Source organism: Etheostoma cragini, chromosome 5 (assembly GCF_013103735.1).
Source record: "Etheostoma cragini isolate CJK2018 chromosome 5, CSU_Ecrag_1.0, whole genome shotgun sequence".
In the NCBI taxonomy this organism is placed as follows: Eukaryota; Metazoa; Chordata; class Actinopteri; order Perciformes; family Percidae; genus Etheostoma; species Etheostoma cragini.
This window is the reverse complement of record NC_048411.1, coordinates 29,426,837-29,435,299: the sequence shown is the minus strand read 5'-3', so window position 1 is coordinate 29,435,299 and position 8,463 is coordinate 29,426,837. Positions and strand designations below refer to the sequence as shown.

The following is an 8,463-nucleotide window of genomic DNA, read 5'->3' as shown; positions in this document are numbered from 1 at the left end:
AGTAGCTAGGCGAGCATTATAACGTGTTTTAAAAAGTGACGGGGGGGGGGGATTGCAGTTTTCTTATTAGAAAGCTACAAGAGATTCATGATACATCGCAACGTGTTCAGGCTGTGGTCATTAGTTCAGTACCGTTCTTCATTTCCACATTCACTTCAATGCAGTCCTTGGTTTGGAAGCCATCATATGCTTGTTAGCTTCTTATCGCTGGCTAATTGAAGGCCAGTTGGACAGTAGAGCACACAGTGTGCTGTGCTCATTATTATGATGCATGAGGGACATGCATGCTTTCACATCCATCTCTGTTGTAGCAGCTCCCAAAAGTGGAACAGAGCCTGTGTTCTGCTGCTGTCAGGCAAAGACAAACAGTGAAGTATTGTGACTGTATCAGACCAGCTGGCTTTGTGTTTGTGAATTCTGCGGCCTGCAGAGATCGTCTGCTCCACACCTCAAGATGTCCTTTAACTGCAAACTATTAGGCGTGTAACCCCTTGCTGTGATGCATTTCATTCAATGCTTTTCCCTAAAAAGGAAACCATTGCTTCTAATTTGTCTCTTTGTCATTATCAACCTCTCCCCTCAACAGGCCAAACGACCCAAAGAACAGTATTGTTTGTGTAGCTTTGATTATAATGAACAAATACTTTGTCAACCAATGAAATAATCCAGCTCTTTTATTAGCATTTCATAATTTTTGGAACATTAGTTTATGTCACAGAGGATTACACTATATAAGGTTGTAGCAGAACAGACAATACTTACTACTAGCATTAATTAGTTTGTTTAAGAAGATTTTCTTTCATCATTTCATTAATAACAAGATCAGGCAACACTCAGATTATCCTCAAAAAGTGCATCCAGAACAGTCCTGTAGTCAAGCATGTCCCATCCCCATTTTATCATATACACTAGAGTGACTAGAGAATATGGCTGTATCTTGTTAAGTTACAGTTTATGTCCAATTTGGTAAAAACAGTAAAAATTCTTTAGTATCTGAGCAGCAGCAAATGATGACTGAAATTCAATTTCCAACCTCTGCAAAAGCTTTAGAGTTTGTTTTAGGAAAATACCTATCCAATATTGCAAATAAACATACACAATTGCATTGTTCTTTATCCTGTAATTATCCCTACTGTGGCATGTTATGATTCAAGCGTTTATTTTTTGACAGACAGCTGCCCCCATATGGAAGCCAAAAAACAATTTCCCAAAGGCCAGACGATCCATAGCTAGCTTCATTGTGAGAACAAAGAACCATTGGTATTATTCATAATTAAACTCTTATTGTGTACCCTGCTGAATATTTCTATTCTTCTGCCTCTTCTGCTCACTCTCGTTTCCCCTCTCCGTACTTTGCACCTCGTGCTGGGAACATCTGTCTGGCGTCAGAGTGGAGCCTGGCTGTGCAGATTGGAGCAGGTAGAGGAGCACATTGTAGCCCAGCTAATGATGAGAGTGTCTGCCCTCTCTCTTGGAGGAGACGCAAGCTGCTGCTTCACGCTCGCTCACTCCACTCATACGCCCAGGGAAACAGATTTCCAAACATATGCACTATGTTTTTAATCCAGTTGAGCACTTCATTTCCCAGCAAACACAAATAACCTTACGGGACATCCATATCTTATGACAAGGGGGTGGGCGCAAAGGAATTGAAAAATTTTCCTTTTTTAATGTGATTTTTTTTTTTTCCCCTCCAAAGTTGCTAAACATGCTCATAACCCAGGTTAACCGTTTGCTTGTTTATGGTTTCACAAACTTTTACACAGAAGTGCCTCCTGGCTCCAAGTCGTATGAAGCAACTTTATCCAATCTAAACTCTGCTCAGCGCACCTGTTGTCGTCCTTTGTCTAAACTTAAACTGACAGCAGAAGCACATGTTCTCTGCGTGAAGTGCCTTAAAGAATTTGAACAGATTGTCGTCAATGGTATATGAGAAGTATACTAAGAGTTATGCCAGAACTCGAAGAAATGTTTAAGTAAATTATAAAGAAGTCAGAAAACAGCTGGTATTTTGTATTGTGCATTTTACATTGCAGCTTGAATGAGTTTGACTCTGACAAAGTTTACATGCGGGTCATTCATCTTTTTTTATAACTCTCCGAAACCTCCCTCGGTACAAGTCAACAATAGCCCTTAACATGTAGGCTCAGCTGGAGGTGCTTAACATTTAGAGCGGTGCTCATCCTGCTGTCAGCTGCAGCCAGACAAATGTCAGAGGTGGTACTTCACGGAGTTCAGCCTGTGGAAGTCATTCCCTCACTAAACCTCACCAGACTCTCCTCGCAACCTTTCAGTCACATTAGGATGCTAGTGTGTTTTTGGACTTTAGCTCAGCTTATTGTTTTTTTCTGATTAGCTTTTTGACTATTTCTTTGGTTGGACACTTTCATGTGTGTGCTATCTACATGCGTAGATTTGTGTGCATGTGTGAAAGATTTTCAACCTGGAAACCCTATTCTCACATGTTTTTGTGTCTAAGTGACTGTTGGGAAAAACGTTGTTTGAAATGTGTCCAGGATTGAGCAAGATGGCGGCAATGTAAACACTCGGGGGCATTTGTGTGCCATCAGTTTTCGTCCACTAAAAATTCTGTTTTTGCCGCTGACGGTTTCTGATTATTATTCTAAGAGTCTGACAACATTATGAAAGGATCCCTACAGAGAGAGACCTTTTTCTTAAAGAGTAAGATACTTTTTGTTTACAAAAAAATGGCTCCAAAATACCACCCATCACCAAACCCACCAGACTCCATTTAAATAATCAGTACTTTTAGCATGTATATTTCCACATGTAAATGGGTGAATTGAGGCTTTATTTCCACCAAACCAGAGTGGTGATTGTTGGAACAGTGGAAAGACGAACCAAGGCGGCTTTTGATAGTTTTATTTTCTTTCTGTCGAGTTTGAATGAAGTGTGTCTGGTGGGTTTGGTGATACCGATTTCGTTGCTGTTACTGGTTAAACAAAAAAAGGATCTTACTCTTTAACAAGGGTTATCTCTGTATGGGTTCTATTCATAATGTTGTCAAACACTTATAATATTAATCTGAGTCTGTCAGTAGCACAAAAAAAGCACTTCTAGTGGATGAAAATTAAAGATTCACAATTGCCCATAAACGTTACATTGCCGCTTGTGTCTCGCTTAATACTGGACCAATTTCAGAGATTGTTGTTCTCGTCGGTCACTTAGACACAAAAACATTGGAAAATAGGGTCCAAGTAAAAAAAAAAAAGCAAACGGATTTATGTGTGAAAGACGTTTAAAACAACTAATAGAACAGGAACTGGTGATTTGTGGGAAGACATGCTTCATACCGGAACTTGCTGTCGCTGTGGTTGTGTCCCCATCGCTCTGCTACACCTGCACCGGTTTTGTGCACAAACAGCCTGTAATAATACTATTGATCTTATCTTACTTGCAGCTATTTAACAAACAGGCTCTTCTTCAGTGTGGGCTGCTGCTCTCACTGTTCTCCGCCACCTAAAGGGAAAATTACATAAGAATCCTCCGCTCATTTGTCAGCTCCATCCCCCGTCCACATAAAACACACACACACACACACACACACACACACACACAGACACATGCATGAAACTGTAGCTGTTAACCTACTAAGCCTCTTCCTATCTCTATAACAACTGACCTCCCTGCTGTTGTTGCCGTGGTGAGATGATTGAGGAGGTTTCACTGCATAAAGAATGTGAGCTGCAATGGTTTCCTGTCAGAAGCTGTGAGTGCTGTTTAGGCATCGAGGAAACAATCATACATACAACAGTGTTTCCCCTGTTCTTGCACAGGCCCAAAATGTTTTAATAACCATTGTGTTTTCCCTTTATGCATTCTGCAGCAACGCACCACCGTGAGTCTGTGAACTGTCTGTGGTCAGTTCACATCTGTAACAGCAGGACAGTCGAGGAGTGTGTTATGGAAACTGCTAAAGTCCGTTGAAAAGTTGTCGGTAGCCTACCGGTTACAAACGGGTGCAGTAGTGAACAACTCCTATTCTCTGGTCCAGCTCAGCTATATTTAATAATATTTTTCAACTTATACATCCATTATTTTTCAACCGCAGAGTAACGTTGGAAAATCTGCTTCCTGTTTACGGCATGCACGTGCCCAGTGTGTTAAAATGGTCATGTGATACGCGTTAGATTAGTTCTGCTACTGAGCTAAAACACTTGTGTGGACAGAGATCATTTTAGTTTAAAAATGCAGGTCACAGATACTAGGAACAGCCCCGGAAATAAAAGCCCCGGTAAAACAGATCAGTGATGCTGTTTTGCCCTCCTTGTTCTCTGTGAAGTCTGCTGAAGGTGATGTAACGTAGCGTTTTCTGTGGAGTGAAGCACAGCGGCGGACTCTGTTTAAAACATAACCTTCGAAAGGCAACATTGCATGAAGGAAATAACGGGAGTAAGAGGCAAATCAGCTTTGAAAGAGACACATCTTCTTTATAAGTGTTGTCCAATTCAAGCCTAATTAAAAAAATTAACTGATAAATAAGTAACAAAACTTTAAAGTTTGACCCCTAAAGCAGTAAACCTGCATACATTATAGTTTTCACATGTTGCTTGCTTAATAGGTTTTCTAAGAAAACTGAGTTCATATTGATTTGACAACATGCATTTAGTATCTTTCTCTGCTAGAAAGACATTCACTTTCTTACACATTTGTTTCACTAAAGGAAGTAGGCCTGCTGTGTGTCAGTGTGCTGCACACTGTCCTGGATGTGTGATGATTAGTCTCCAAGAAAACAAGGACAACCTGGAAAGCCCCCTTTGATCCAGTCTGTCACACTATAGCCTAGTAGGGAAAAGAAGAACAGATTGGCCCTTCTCCATGCAAATGCCGTTTAAAACCGGTAGCTCTGCACACATAAAGGCGCTTCTTTTAATATGTGCCCCCTTTCTTCACACCCACGACCATTGTGTATAAAATCCTATTTTTCCTGAAAAGATTTTTAGTCGCAGCCGCAGACAATGTTCCCCCACACAAGCTGTCGTCTTTGTCATCCCCCCCCCTTCTCCACTTCAGTCAGTAAAGCAGGATCTCTGGCAGTCGGCCCCGTGTGCAAATCATGTGTTTCAGGGTACAGGTGGGGGGCTTTCTGGAGTCTGCCTACCTGTTCCCTTGTAAACTGGTCAATTTTGACAGACATGTGCAAGAGCGGGGGGGGGGGGGGGGGGGGGAGTCAGGCATGGAAACCAGAAAGGGGGGAGAGAGGGGCGGGTAAATGAACAAATGTCAGGGTTAGTGGGGGGTTGCTGGGGCCGCGGCTGTGGTAATCGCTTCCTCTTAGGGGTGTCTCCTGATAGGGTGCGGTGAAGGGGAGTGAGGCATGCTGATAAAAACAACTCACTAACAATTATGCACACCTAAAATAGCCCTTACTTAAGTATATAGCATGCTTGCCAGTTAATTGTACACAAAAACAAAGACTTCCCAAAAGACCTCCTGAAGCGAATGTATTTTCTTTTTACTTTGGCATGATAATTAAGTGTGACAGCTGAATGCAAAGTTGGCAGATATTATGGTGGCCTGTCTAACTCAACAACATACTGATTAGGATTGTTTGGATTCCAAAAGTTATACAACACTATGAAATTAGAAAACGGTAGCATAGGAGGACAAAGAACTATATTGTATAATGAACAAATGATTAGAACTGGCATAGCACCTCAGATTGTATATAATAACATAAAGTGCATTCACATACCAGAAACAGTGCAGTCATGAGTTTGTAAATCTTCTTAGGGCTGCAACTCACGATTATTTTAATTGTCAATTAGTCTGTCGATTATTGTCTTGATTAATGGATTATTTGTTGGGTCTATAAATGTCAAAATGGTGAAAAATGTGGATCAATGTTTCCCAAAATCACAAGATGACGTCCTCAACAGTCTGGTTTTGTCCACAACTTCAAGAAATTCAGCTTAGTGTCACAAAGGAGAGAAGAAACTAGAATTTATTCACATTTAACAAGCTGACATCAGAGAAACTTAACTAGTCTTTCATAAAGGAATGACTCAAACCGGTTGATTATCACAACACTCAGTTAATTAGTCTTTACAGCTCTAAATAAGCTCCAAAGTCTCGCCATCATTGTTACCGAAACTTAGTGTTAGAGGTTTGATATGCAGATGTTTGCTCAGTTCTTATAAATATTAAATAATAATTGTTGCCTATTTTTGTGAGTGTTTTTCAGGACTTGACAATTACAAAAAAATGCACAAGAGATGAGTCCATTCTCTGCAGATTACAGCCCATATCTGTTTCTAAGCAAGCAGCGGACTGCATGGGATTTAATAACAGCGTTGCTAATATTCTCAGGAGATAATGCTTTTCATAATAGCGAAGCGAAAAAGCCACCATCAACACAATGCTTTCAGTGGAAGCCAACATTTTTTCCTTGAATAATTTGTGTACCATTGCTGCATTTCCTCTCAATTGTTCTCTGGATTTGTTCAACTTGTTCTTATTGATATGCTGTACGACTAACAACCATAAAATCTACTAAGACCTCTGATCTGTACTATTGACCATTATCATAGCCGAGAGCTTTGTTGCTATGTGGTATTTTTATGCTACACTCTGTGCGAAACCTGTTTACATTCCAGGGTGCTGTATAGTTCACTTGTCTCCGCGGCTCAGTCGGATTCCAAAGCGCTGTATAGATTTCTTTCAGCTGATGAAATTAAAAAGACAGGAGTGTGTGTGTGGTGTGCCTTCCAGCAACGCGATTTGCCTGTGAGTTCACGATACGGGTTGAGAGGGGAGTTCCTTTGGGGGGGATTAAATAGCTCCCTCTCTTCCTTCCCTCCTCCCCTGCCCTCCATACTTGCAGAACACAAACAGCTTGCAGGGCTGTACAGTACTTGTACAACATGTATTTGCCACAGTGCTGCTCACAGGTAACAATAAGCCAGGGTCAAAGGTTGAGAGGGATTGTGGAGCTTGGATTCTTGTGTGTTCCTCTGGCAAACATTACGCGAACAGGACACAGTACCCGTAGTATCGCTGGGAGAAAGAAAGAATAGGAAGACTGAGCCCTCTCTCAGTACAACCCCCTCTGCTTGACTCCGAAGAGAAGGGGGGCATCATAAATACATACGCATCAGTTTTATAAAGATATGTTAGACTGATCTATAAGGTCAGGACTGTATTACTTGTGCTCATAGACAACATCCACAATAGTACGTTTTGGTTGTAAAACTAAAAAAAATTGCCGGCGCTATTCTGGCGTTTCAGAGCCCCTGAGCGGGCTTTTTTTACACCTATAGTTCGTTTGCTTTGGTACGAATCAGTGGATGAGTTTGTAAACTTAGAGCAATTTCTCCAGCGTACCAAATTGCGTCGTTCAAATCACGCTAAAACATTCCCTCCTCCTATTGGTCGGATGTGTCTTGGGGGGCAGGAGCAAGAAAGTGAAAACAGTGCTGTTGTTTTTTTTGGGACTAGTGCATATTTCTTGCATCTCCATGGTCAAACCAGCTCATTTCTTCTTTTTTAAAATAAATTTATTGAAGGAATCGTTTAAACAGGGGTTATGCAGGGTAACGACACAAGAGTCTTCCCTCAGGGTTTTCTGTATGTTTAAGCAACAACACAGCAAAGGCCAACAAACCCTAAGCTACCCCAACCCAGCAGAGGAAAAAACAAAAACAACAAAAGCATTCATAATATTAATAGAAAATACATAAATAACTAAAAAATAAGTAAAAACGCCAGCAGAGAGGAAAAATGAAACAGTGGCAGTCGAGCACGGGACAAAGGGAAGAGAGAAGCTACATACTCAGGTGCACGGGCTAACGCCCTGGCCGTTATTTGACTCACACGCCTCTGACCAGTTGACCCACAGAGGATGCCGTATTTTGTGGAAAGTTCTTTTATTTGTTAGCATCTTATAGTGGAGTCTTTCCATGTGTAGTACGTTTCCTGACTCTCTGATTTCCACTGTCGCCAAATGATGCGCCTGGCCAACAGGGCGAGTGCCGTCTATTTCTGTGAGAGAAACACTTAAATCTGTTACAGTTCGCTGCTCTGTCGCATCGCAGATTGCAAACACACCTGACTACTGGAGCCGTTTAGCTCAGACTTGTGGAGTTACCATACAACCCCCAAAAACAGAGACATTTGGAAACACTGCTGCCCTCGTTTTGGTTTTAAATCTCCGGGGTTGCTTTGTAGTATGGACGGTGAACTCTTGTGGAGATCTTTTTTGTCTCAAAACGCTGATTAAAAATGAAAACCTAGTTGCTGCTGACAACCAGAGACTGTCCTCTCTAAAACAGGTAGAGAGGACAGCAGTGTTGCCAGATCTTGCGAGACAAATACGCAACCAGGCCTGTGAAAACAAGCCCAAAATAAGCGACTTTTTCTAGGTAGCCCCCCTAAGATCCTGGAAGAGAAAAATAAATAAAACTGTGTTACAATCCATGTAGACAGATTGGTAAACTGTAGACA

At 41.4% G+C, this 8,463-nt stretch overlaps 2 protein-coding genes and 1 long non-coding RNA gene across 3 annotated transcripts in view; 2 read left to right on the top strand and 1 right to left on the bottom strand.

The window, feature by feature from the left end:
• Positions 1–8,463, bottom strand: part of kansl3 (KAT8 regulatory NSL complex subunit 3) — a 340,892-nt gene that overhangs the window by 65,910 nt on the left and 266,519 nt on the right. The window lies entirely within an intron of this gene.
• LOC117944264 (phosphatidylethanolamine-binding protein 4) overlaps positions 1–8,463 on the top strand; it is a 75,263-nt gene that overhangs the window by 37,221 nt on the left and 29,579 nt on the right. The window lies entirely within an intron of this gene.
• Positions 7,357–8,463, top strand: part of LOC117944289 — a 15,475-nt gene continuing 14,368 nt past the window's right edge. Inside the window, exon 1 of the long non-coding RNA XR_004656538.1 lies at positions 7,357–7,433. This is a non-coding gene — a long non-coding RNA (uncharacterized LOC117944289). The remainder of the gene's footprint in view (positions 7,434–8,463) is intronic.